We start from the raw sequence: 12,691 nt of genomic DNA, 5'->3' as shown, positions 1-12,691 counted from the left end.
CAGAAGTTGAGGGGTTTAGACCGTTTCGATCAGCCAAAGCTCGCTACACCAAAGGACACAGTTCCTGTGTTATTATAGCTTCCAGCCCCAAACTTCACTAAACGGAATGGTGCGTAAATATAACACGAAATCGGAGGCTTTGTATTCATATTAGATGTTCCTAGCTCATCCGTGCCATAAACTATAATAACCGCGCCGAAATGCCACTTCAAAAGGATAGAGAACACTGCGGCTGCCAGTATTTCACCAAGCCTTAATCCAGTAAAAACATCTATTGTCTGAACCCTACACAGCTCGAGACAGACACAGGACCATCCATTTGTTACTCTTCACGCGAGCACTCACCGTGAAATTTGCCGCTATTGCAGCTCACTCATTTATAATCCACTAGCGACATCTTGGAAGGAAGGACAACCCGAACGCCCACAAACACACATACACATTCTAAAAAAGCCAAAACCACATTACCTACCCGAAAGTGAGATGAGAGTACCACGAAGACAAAACGGTAAACGTCTCGACGACAGGCGTGTAGACAAACAAGACAGAACTCGTATAAACAATTTTCCGCTGGTTGCTTGCGGAGAAAGTATATCCTGAAGCCCGCTCCCGCCTTCAAAGCACGCGCGTCTCGCTGGATCCCTTAATACCCCGTTATCATTTTTCGGGTGCGCTGTCTCAGCATTTAAGTGTCTTTTTCTGGCCATTTTGATGGTCCTACTCATTCTTCCTCTATTTCCACCCTCACTGCGTTTTATCTTTTCTCCAGGATTCGCAGGCTGTACTCACGGACGGCCCCGGATCGGGCGTTTCGAGCACTGCCACCCCGGCGTCGCGGCGATACCAACGTTTGTAGCCGCAACGCGTGCGGTGCAACGAGGCGACGCCTTTGATCGAACTGCCGCCCTTGCCTGCGTCTAACAGTCGGCGTGGCGGCGGAGTGAAACGACAGCAGGCGAGGAAGGTCCTGGTTGACCGGCCAAGCAAGCGCCTCTTGCGTACCAGGCTCCCGCGGTGAAGAAACAACGATCCCCCCCTTCGCCATCGACGTGCGTGCAGCTCGGATTGCAGCGGTATCAGGCGGCTCTTCTTGTTTACCCACGAAGAAGAGCAGGAACAAAATATAAAAGGCTTAGCCGACCGCGGTGGTCTCCCAAAGCAAAAAACAACGACGATCCACGCGCGTGTGGTTTACACAAGAGACGCTGTCAAGGCGAAGGACGCGAGTCATGACTGACCTTGCAGAGGTAAGGAATTTTTCTATTATTGGGGTATGTTTCATTCGTTTTTCTTGTTTTCTACGTTTCTTTAAAGGGAATTTGCAACAAATTTTTAAGCGAAGCTTGTATTGGCTGACTCGTGTCACCGTCGGTGCTTCATGCTGTTGATGTCGCGCACCAGAACCTCATCGCCACCCACCCACTCTCCTCTCCCGCAGCTGGCGTCCCGAAACTCCCCCTCGCCCGCAGCTAGTGTGACGATCACGCCATACTCCCAGCCAATCACAGGTGCTCTTTCTCTCCGGAGAAAGAAAAGGGAGGTTATTTCTAAAATAAAAATAAAAATGGCAAATAGATTAAAGAAAACAAAAACTAGCTATCAGCGTCCATCACGAATAGGAAATAGATTTAATTAACAGAGAAAATAAAATGGCATGCATAAAAGGTCGTAAGTAACAAACAAACATCACTTTTTAAGCTTTTTGTAAATCTTGAATGCTTTCCTAACGTAGACAAGAAACTGGGTGACAGACACTTCAGCCAAAAATTCTGCGGCCATCGTAAACTTGGTGCCGGCCTTCTTTGAGCGCTAGAATTACGTTACTGGAGCGATGTAGCGGCCATTGTCGGATTTCCGTCCAGTCGCAGCAATAGGCGCAATCAATAATCAATAGCCGCCTTAACACGAAATTGCCAAAGCAAAGCAGAAACGAAAGGCGGATGCGTGGCGACGAGGAAATTATGCAGCGTCGCTGGGCACGGACTATAATTATATATTTCACAATGCTTCTAGCAAGAAGGAAAGAGGGAAAGCATTTATAGGAGTGTTGAAGGTGTCGACTGCCTAAGTCAGACAGTTTCGGGCCCTTTAACTCCGTCTACTCCGCCCTCCCCCAACCAAAAACCTACGAGCAAGAGCAAGAGCAAGAGCAGAGTCCCCTTAACGGGAAGAAGCGAAAACATTGTGCACGTGCATTTATCTCTGTTCGATCTCTTCACATTAACACCTTGGAATGCTCTGGACTGTGCGGCGCATGCGCGATAATGTGACCGATGACCCGGTTGACTGCGGTGGTTTAACTGGCGCAGGCGTGGACCAATGATGTAGCTGCTCCAAGGCCAACGGAGTTGAAAATGTTTATATTTGCCTCATTTAAAATGAAGCAAAAACGCATTAGCAGTTTCTTTGCTGCCAGGTAAAGTCGGTGCTCGTTCGTTTCTGTACTTTACACACTACAGAGCGATTCAAAGTTAGTTTTGTGATAGTTTACTAAGTGCGCCGATGTCCGGCTGCCCTCCAACGTGGAAAAAACTCAGAAGCAATTGTAATTGGCGGGAAATGCTTTCTACTGACTAACTTTCGGAACAATTTTGGGTCACTGCTGGGCCTCAGCAACGCATCGACGAGGCAATAGCCCACCAGCGAGTGAACCCACGTACAGACTTACCAGTGACCAACCAATGACTCCGATTCTTTTCCCTGACATATACCGGCAACGGATTGGCAGAAATAGATACGCAGGTAAATCAAAAGACACGCAATCCCACAGGCGGGACGAGATTCGTGAATACTCCTAACTTTCCCGCTCAAAAAGCTGACCGCTCAAGAAGCTGGTAAAACCATAACAGAATAATGGTATACCACACAGAGCATAGATTCGACTTGTGTACAAACTTTAAAAATCTTTGCTCAGGTTTATGAATAGATTTTGTGTATTTCGTTGTCACAAAACACTGTACTTATATTTAATAGGATAGTTTAATGGCCGTGGAACCTGGTAGACCAACTTTCTAAGCTTGAAACTTACGCACACAGCAAGCGTCTGTCCTCAATAGAAGATGTAATTATAATTGGTGCACTACGGTGAATAGCTCTACAGTAATCCCTTTAGAAAAACAACTGCGATGAGCCGAAAAGCGGCACCTGGGGATAAAAGCAGAAAAAAAAATTCCCGCGCCTTCCCGCGAGGGGAACACGAGTAAATGCAGAGCATTGGGGCCTCAGTACTGATTGAAGGCAGTGTTGCTTCCATCGCTTCTTCCGTGATGCTGGAGTAGCAGACACGAGTAAACGTGGGCCCGAGCGTCAACCAAGGAAGGAAGGAGCAACGCAGTGACTGAAACACGAGCGACCGCTAGCCGCTATATTTGCAGCGCGCGCAGTAGAGGGAGAGTGGTACGAGGGGGAGAGCGCGCATGCGCAAGCAGCGCGCGCCCTTCCACGCCCCACCGCGCTGCTATCACGCACCTGTTACGCCGAGACCGCGACGGAGCGAACGGGCTGACTACGACGCATGCCCGCGCCAGCTGCTGTTGAGAGAGAGGAAGGAAGGAGAGGCGCCCCTGCTGCGGACGCGGAGCTGTTGACACCGTCCGACGCAGGAATAGGCGAGGCTAAGAAATGCTCTGCATTTAAAAAATAGCGTTCACCAACCCCAAGAATCATTTTGCTTCAAGCCAGCCCTTATTTTTTTTTTGTCCAGCGTGGCGGAGGTGGGAAGTGATGAAGGATTACATTCGTTTCTTCTGAGATGGCTCGTTGTCTTCGATAGTCCATTTCCGTCACCGCTGCGGTGGACATCTTGTTTTTCTTGTTATTTATCTTCTGAGGCGCGGCTTCACATCTCTACAGAGGAACGTGCAATACCAAAAAAGTAGGCTCACGTTCGAACGCAGCTCATTGTGTACTGGGGTGCCTGAACCTCTAAACTATTTTGGAGAACCAATATATTAAGCGTCTATGGGCTGTACGTCGTAACTAGTTGAATCTTCACGTTCACGGACAATTGAATTTATCGAAAACGTTTTACGTGTTTATTTCCTTTATTCGAGTGCCACATATACCCTGGTGTTTCCTTTACTGGGATCGAAATTAAACTTTGGATCCCAGCAAAGGGATGATTAGGTGGTCGAACGACCCATATGACGAAGTGATCTAACCCGTATGATTACGTGGTCGAATTAAATGATTAAGTGGTCGAACAACCCATACCCACCTTCTAAATAACGTTTCTTTAGAATGTTTTCAGTACGACGTCCTTTTCTATCGTAAACATTGTGTCGGACACATTGCTGTTCAGACAGATGTTTCGCTTTACAAATACATTTCTGCTAACTTTGTGCAAGGCTGGAAATAGATGACTTAGTACACGCCGTACATTGTTTTCTCTATGGGGCTGGACAGAATCAGTATGCGCTTCTTCCAAGATGGGGCATTTGTGCTGCCGCCTATAAATATGCGAACGTTGCCCATCGAAAGACAACCATCTGCCTGTCGTGATCACGGTCATAAACGTTGGCGTCACCCTCGTTGTCATCAAAATGGGTTGACGCCCGACTCAGTCAAGGCGAGGCCAAGGTCTGGCGTGATCGTATCGGCTTCCATCCAGCCGGTCACGGAAGGCGACGACCAGGGCGTTGTCGGTCGAGCAACCGATCAAAGTGTCGTCTGGGCTCCTATAGTTCGACGCAGAGGACTCTCGCTGTCACGCAAGAATTTGCAGTTACCAACGCTGTATGCGGCAGCTGGATGAACGCAATCATCCTTTCTTCGAGGGCAAATAAAGCAGTGACGACTGAACGAAAAAGATCTAACCTATGAGCGGACAGCGGTGGCGGAAGATTGGAGATTTCGCGCAAACTCGTCTGCGCTGTTCAATGATTAAGGTCTGTGTGACGCCGTTGAATACTGGGTCGACCGAGCCTGAGAGGGCGCTTTCGTGTCATGTTATCATACACCAACTTATTAGGGTTTGCACGCGGACATCCCTCCACTGCTCGTTTTTTTTTTTTTTTTTCGTTTGAGGAATCGAATAGCGCACGCAATTTTTCGCATTGAAATACAATAGAACATAGTGCACTCCCACATCGCTTTTGTGTCCCTGCCCGCCCACATCAGTTTGGTAAGGTGTGGTTGCAGCACTACCACTAACTTCACGTTGTTTAGTAACAACCTTAAGGTTGCCAAATGTTGCGGTCAGAATTATTCCTTGTTCCACATGCTTTGTTCGCGTGATCAATGCTTTGATATTATTTGTCCACTCTCGCAAAATGAACAAGATAGTTGTTCACAGCAAAATATTGGTTAGTGACATTGTCAAGGGCACAAAACTGTGAATTTGACTTTGTCAGTGACCACAAGTTTGCTATAAACTTACAACCTGACCAAATAAACTCGAAGCCGTAACCAATAGATGTTGTTCCCGTAGAATCATGCATGAAATTTGAAATAGGCCCTCACTGCCCCCCCTTAGACTCCGAATATCTAACACCGCATTTGTGGAATGCAAAGATGGCGTTGAAGGGGTAAAGTTGCCTGAAGTACCCAAAGAAAATAGGAAACTGCTCGTACTTTTTGGCACACAAAATGTTCAGATGCAACGCAGGTATTTATGCTTTATTCTATGTGAAACCGTCCCCGGTGACCCCTGTTTTCTTTTACAGCCGAGGACTCGCCGCCATTGAAAACAAAGCATAATTACGGTAGGCGACAACTGAAAGCAGTTGGCCGATGACGTCACTAAAGCGTCGTTTCTATGTTTCTGTTAGCACCACGGTCGCGAGCAATTCTGTTCTTCCTGTAATAATCGAAACCTCCCCCACGACTCTTCGACGCTCCCGAGACACATATAGCATGCGAAGGTGAAGAGAAGGAAGTGAATCAGCAGTCATTCCTTACGTTTAGGTCATGGCTAGGGTACTGCGTTTTCGGGGTTTATTTTTGAGTATATTCGAAGGTCGTTTTTGGGAGCTTATTTATTTTTGGAAATTCAGAGTTTTTCGGAGCTTCCTTTCAGAGTACATAGAATTCGGAGTTTTTCAAATTATTAGGGTCGTACAGTATTGATCATTAAGAAATGCTGTGTACAACAATAAAAGAAATCGAACAGCAAATACATTTTTATTGCAGAGTCAATAATTGCAACATTCGTGGTGACATTCATTTACAACTTGTTGTAGTGTATGCAGGTATATTTTCCAATGTTAGTGTTTGTCACCGCAGCATGCTCCTTCCACATTTTGATAAGACCAGCATTGTAGGCCGACAGGAGAATCAGCTAACAAGAGAAATCATCGAGGCCTACCAGATTGTTTCGTTGAAAGACAAATGCATTAGCACAGCTTCCATAACAATGGTAAAGAAAGAACTGAAATTCTTATCCAATCACTAGTTTTTGCCTTCATAAAGAGCCTTTTTTAACGCGGGGGTTTGAAATGTCATCCACACCTTTTTTGTTTTCAGTTTTTATTGTATTTGCTTGTGGTCCTCCTCTTTCCCTCTTTTCTTTCATTCGCAGTGTACCGTCCCGTATAAAATCGGGCGTCAGAATGAAAATAAAGGAGTTGATAGTAACGCCGGGTCCCGTTCACTTCGTTCGTTCAGTTCCTTTGCGCTTACTGAAACGTTCAATCTTTAGCGAAATAAGGTCAGAGAAGGGCGAATAAATGCTAGGAAAAGAACATATCCGGGAAAAAGGCCCGAAGGGGAGTGGCAGGGAAGGTGAGAAGTGTTTGACCTTGGTCCGACTATTGTTGTGGGGAGAGATCTTGTTTTTCATGATAAGGGTTCAAAGCGACTCCCTTTGTGAAGCTTGGGAACGTAAGTGGAACAAACAAAAATAGAAACATGAAAATAGAATAAGAAAAGTTGTTCGAGGATGCCAGGTGAAAAATAAAAGGTAGTCTGGTTTTCACAGGTGCCGGTTCCTGAATTCGGAGTTTTTCGGATAAATTCGAATTCGCAAAATTTTTACCGGCGAGTGTTTTTCGGTTTTTATCGGATTTATACGAAACCGCAGAACCCTAGTCATGGCGCATGCTGGAGACGGCATTTACATTTGGGCAGCAAGAATTATAAAATCATTTCTAAGGTGTATTTGTTTCAATAGAAATATGGCATTCAATGCACACAAACAACGAGTGATTGAACGAAATTTAATTACTCAGCCTTGGCAACATTGCGCCCTACCCGATGGCATTGTTTTACCTAATTTTGGGCAATACAAAACGAATTGCAGTGTAATCCATACGACTTCTCAGGGTACTGTCAAGAAAGCTTCACGATGCCGTGAAAGATACCAGGCTCTCCTAACCCGCGGGAAAGTTTCGCGGACTGGGTACTTTCAGCAGGCTCCGCAGCGCACAGTAACCAAATGCACGCCTTCCCTTTGACGCGCTCTTACATTCAGGTCAAGGAATGCGTTTACACATTGGCTCCTTCGCACGTTGTGAATCCAGAATACTGAACTTTGTTATAACAAAATTTGTGTGCGCCTGTGTGCAAGATCTTCTATGCGTGCGCGTGCATGGCCGTGTGCATGCGTGGCCTTGTGTGAGTGGAAGTGGGTGTGCTACATCGTGAGTGGTCATATGCGCTAGTACTACTAGGACCTACAATGCACCACCTCTTACACCAGCTCTTTTAAATTCGATCTGCTTAGAGGATAGCCTCGCACGAAACCTGTCCAGATATTGCTGCTCTCACGTTGCTCCAGTTGTTTTTACCCAAAATACGTGCGCACATGTGTAGTTCTTCCGAACATATAACTTACGTGAAATATTCAGTCGCGTTCCACTTCCTTCCATATAAAATGTAACGCGTTAGAGACTTCCTGTGCCGCACAGAGGTTTGCTGGTATGAAAGAAATCCAGATGCGGCAAGGAGCGTCAGCGACGTTCTGCACAGAAAAATAAGCGATGAGAATACCCTGGAATTCAGGAAGCGCGAGCAGCTTCCCTGTGATTCACTTCGTCTCCACGGCGCCGGCCGTAGACGCAAGCAGGTGACTTATATTACCTGCTTGCCCACCCTGAGATTGGGAGGGGTCTCTTCACAAGAAAAATGTAATTTCTTTGTGTAGAAAGAGATAAGGGGCGGTGGCATTCCGGCCAGCTGTCTTTCGATCACCACCGATGTAGCTGCTCGCGATGACAGGAAGGAGCTCGGGCATCGGCTTTCGTCATCAGAACTTTAATGCAGACCCGGGGCTACAGCCACGCAAGCACCTTCTGGGTTCCTGCGTACAAGCGCTCATGCATTTCCAACTCATGGATATATAAAGTCCCGTTGGCTTCCCCTGGCAATGGCTTGTAACTCTGGTTTGTTTCATGCCGTCCTTTTCTTCGTTAGCACCTTTGTGGTTAGGGCTAATATTACCTAAAGGCGGCTACCCAGCTGCTTGCCTTCACCTTAATTTTAGAAAAGCCCGCCGCGGTGGCTCAGTCGCTAAGGCGTTGTGCTGCTGAGCACGAGGTCGCGGGTTCGATTCCCGGCTGCGGCGGCCGCTTCCCTGATGGAGGCTAAAAGCAAAAACGCCTGTTTTTACGAGATTTTGGCGCACGTTAAAGATCCCTAGGTGGTCAAAATTATTCCAGAGCCCTCCACTACGGCGCGCCTCATCGCCTGCGTTGCGTCGGTGCGTTAAACCCTACAATCAATCAATCAATCAACCAATCAATCAATCAATCAATCAATCAATCAATCAATCAATCAATCAATCAATCAATCAATCAATCAATCAATCAATCAATCAATCAATCAATCAATCAATCAATCAATCAAGCAAGCAAGCAAGCAATCAAGCAAGCAAGCAAGCAATCAATAAATTAGTTGTAGAAATTCAGCGGGCAAGGCTTGTTGCCGGCATATTTAATCCTAAATAAACATTCTGTACCGGCAAACGACTTTAGGCTGACTGACATACCGCAAACGTTCCGCAAAGTGAGCGTTCGTGTGGCACAAAGAAATGCTGCAGGACCTCATCCACTAGTAGCTGGGCACAAACCTAAATTCGCGTGTCTGTACTTGGCGCACGAAGCAGGCAGTACGCAAATCATAGCTAGCCCCATGCTGAAGCAAACGAAAAAAATTACGTGGTGTGCCTGGAGTTTGGAAAGATTGTCAAGGTGAACGCCTGAGTATATCCTTTGTTGATCTGCCGTGATATCAACAAAGCTACCTGCTACCCTCTCCGGTTCCGCCCGTCTTCTCTTAACGAGAGCCCTGGACAGTACACGCCTAAGCTCGTTTCTCCCGTTCAATGTCGCCCGGAGCATGGACTTCACCCCCGTACGCACGTTCCCCTCTTAAGGCGGCTTGTATTGCACGTGCTACAGCAGCCTAGCCCCTTTTGACGAGGCTGTTTCCCTTCCTCAGCGTGTGATCCCGTCCGACACACTGCGCTCCAATTATCTGTGTGATTCTGCGTACTCTGCAGCGATGTTTTTTTTTTACGCGTACCACAAAACCTTCATCAATGGCTTAAAAATGGAGCAGATGCTCTGCAAAGAGTAGGGTCACTGCCTTTGAACCCGAAAAATTTCGGATGTAGGACTGGAAGACAAAAACAGGCGCTAACTTCCAACTAATTTTTATTTTTAGGGCAAGACATGCAGAGCTGGTGGCAATAACACTAACAGAACAGTCACGTTTTATAATCGTATATTAGTTTTATTGCTATGAGCACTACACATCTCGCCTTGAAAATAAAAATAAGTTGCAAATTAGTGCCTCTCCTTGTCTTTAGGTCCTACGTCTGACAGTTCTTCTGCTTAGGCGGGGTAACCTGAAATACCAAGTAGCTCGAATCCACGCATCGTTAAGTGTAGGGCGAGTGTGCAGGGCGAAAAAGGACTGCGGTGAGACGATTGATTCTGCGGTTTGACGTGCGAATCTACTCCTAGGCTATAAGGGGCACCGTAATAAAGCGCTCCGTATTAGTTGACCACCTGGTAATTTTTAACATGCGCTAACATCTCAGTGCAGCGGAATTTTCGCCGCCCTCAGAAAAGCAGCCACCGCGGCCGTGATGGAATCCGCGTCCTGCGCTGCAACGAACGTTCCGATGACATTGAATATGGCTTGGCAGATACGTGTGGACGCTATGGCGGACATAGTTGAAACCAGCAACTGTTTCCACCTCGTGGCGTAGGGTTTAGGATTGCGGTGGGGCTGGTTGGTTTAACAATCTTGCGGAATACAAGCGCTGACTAGTAACAGGAGGGAAAAGAAATGGAAACAAGGCACACAGGTTACGCTTCAGCATGACCGAAACCTGAGACCCGCTCTAAGTTGCGTGCAAGCAGGTACGTGTGTGTCCCTTCTATTTTCGTTGCCTGTCATCTAACAATGCAGGGCTTGAGTTCCTCACGAGCTCTTGCGGGACACGGGAGGGTCCATGTTAAAAATTGCCACAGCGCAGCTGGTAATACATTCCGGCCGTAATCACTGCCGCCAGCACGTAGTCGCTAGCATGTAAAACGAAAACGCTATACACAAATGCTGCTTACACATCATAACGAAGGCATAAACGTTCTTTTTGGACTGTTTTTGCCCGTACAGAAGCAATTTAGAGCACATAAGTATGTTGCGTGAGTCCTGGGTACGTTTCGCATAGTGAAAAACTTCATTAATTACAGCTAAAAGTGCTCGATCGATCCCTTTGAAACTTTGTTTTTCTGTCATATGGCCAGCAGCGACTAGTTGGTGCGTTTTGTCTTCATTGTACTGACTTGGAGAGAAAGACCCAACGCAAGTGGCTAATTGGCTCCCTGAATGTTCAATGAACCTCCGGTATAATTGAATTCCATAGGCGTCCACCGCGGCCAGCTCGGGCAGCGACCCACAGTAAAGCAAAATAAATGTTCGTCCTTGCAAACGAGACACTTTGTACCAGTGCACGTGCGCACAGCATTGGCCCCTAATGATCTGTTGCGTCCATTTAACGCCCTGTGAAAGGTGGCCTCCAAATTACCCGCGATATTTTCTCCGCTACTTCCTACCGTCGTGTATTACGTATGCGCACAAAAGACACCGCCTAACGAACTACATCACTAAAACAAAGACCCAAACGAACTGGTGCATATCCGTGTAAGCCAACTCCGACGCTTCGGATCACACTGTTGAATTTCCTATTAACTCTACACCACTGCATTATTCCTAATTATTAGTGCCTCATAAATAATACTGGTCATGACATATTCATTAGCACAAATAATATCTTTGTTATAAGAGAATAGAGACAGTTGTTCTTGAACTAGCATCGCTTTGCGAGCCGCCCAGAAAGGATCATATTATGCCATATTCCGCCAAGTGTACAAACAGTTAGGGCAGCTTTTTTGTGCTTGTTAACTCTCGAATCGTTTTTCTCAGGCGCAAGGACGACATACAGGTCATTCTAGGCGCTAAAAACAGCGAAAATTTCCACGTGAGGTGGTCAGAGCCCTCGCGCAGGTCATTATTAGGGAGCACGGGGGCAAGTGGCCTGTTTCTACTTAAATACCAGATGTGTCTTGTGTAGGTTAAATTCAGCCACGCGCGGTGCAGCACCGCTTCGTCATGCGTAGTGAATCGGCATACCGAAGCTAGAGGAGGTGTGTACAGAAGAGGGGCGAGAACTCACGTGACACAATAAAGTTCTTTCACTCACTCACTCAACTCACGTGACACAACAGCATGCATAAATTGCTAATTTTTCAGGCAACCATGCAAATTAAAAAATGAATGGGCTATTGATTTTATCCTGGCAAATGGGATGGGCAATATTGAAACGTGTACGTGATGAGGAATCAATGCTCCAGTGTCCGACTTGGCGTGCCCAAATCAGACACCGAAGGCAGTAAGCCACTGATGCTGTATGTGATGGCACGCGTCTAAAGCTTGTAGGTCGTTGGTTGGGTATACGAGGTAATCTTTCAGCTAAACCCATAGACACGGAAATGCCTGCCTACAATCTGTGAATATTGCCCACGTGCTTGCTGTATACTTGATGGTGAATGCAAAACGGGCCCGCATGCCGCAAGTTAGGTATACTGGCGCTGATGTTGAGCGTAGCGCTCAGCGCAGAACAAGATCAACTAATTGTCATCTTGAATTGTTGGTGAAGTCGCCTACCGAAGATTTAGGGTACAGATGAGTCTAGGCTCTGTATTTTTTCGGGATCAGTTCTACAATCCGAGTGGACCGTATTCATCCCGCATCGAAAAGGGCCTCATGGTAGACTTGCGATGTGGCTTTTATTGGAACGCCGTACAGTAAAAGTTTATAAGTCCACCCAATAGGAAACTCTCTATACAAGAACTTGGATTCTGGAGAAATTTGTTTCAGTCCCCACCCGATAGAAAGCTCTTTATACAAGAAGTTGGATCCTGGAGAAATTTGTTTCAGTCCCTTATTTTTACCTATGTTTTTGCAGCCTTAGTTCCTCGCGACTGTGCGATGCGCGATTATCAATTTTTTGAGGAGCAACATACAGGTAACAAGCCAACGGCGCGCAAAAAAACTATGGTTTACCTCGCTACACTAATCGCGGCGCTGACGACAAGCTTAATTACAGGACACCCCGAGTACAGAAGCGTAACTCCATATATGCGACAGGACCCTGGGCAACCGCCAGGGAGACCGAGCCCTGCGCCGGGGGTCGCTATTACCGGGGAGCGTCACACCAGTTTAGGCTCTTGCACATTAATTAGTG

The 12,691-nt window shown here is 46.7% G+C and overlaps 1 protein-coding gene across 1 annotated transcript in view; it reads left to right on the top strand.

Annotated features, from left to right (window-relative positions):
• LOC144175109 (putative G-protein coupled receptor No18) overlaps positions 1–12,691 on the top strand; it is a 209,848-nt gene that overhangs the window by 95,324 nt on the left and 101,833 nt on the right. Inside the window, exon 3 of the mRNA XM_077704191.1 lies at positions 770–1,247. The gene's annotated coding sequence lies outside the window, so the exon portion shown is untranslated. The remainder of the gene's footprint in view (positions 1–769; positions 1,248–12,691) is intronic.

The sequence above is a fragment of the Haemaphysalis longicornis genome, unplaced genomic scaffold, assembly GCF_048455015.1.
Source record: "Haemaphysalis longicornis isolate Haplotype H1 unplaced genomic scaffold, Haemaphysalis longicornis Haplotype H1 scaffold_3, whole genome shotgun sequence".
Lineage (NCBI taxonomy): Eukaryota > Metazoa > Arthropoda > Arachnida > Ixodida > Ixodidae > Haemaphysalis > Haemaphysalis longicornis.
This window is presented reverse-complemented; position numbering and strand designations above follow the sequence as displayed.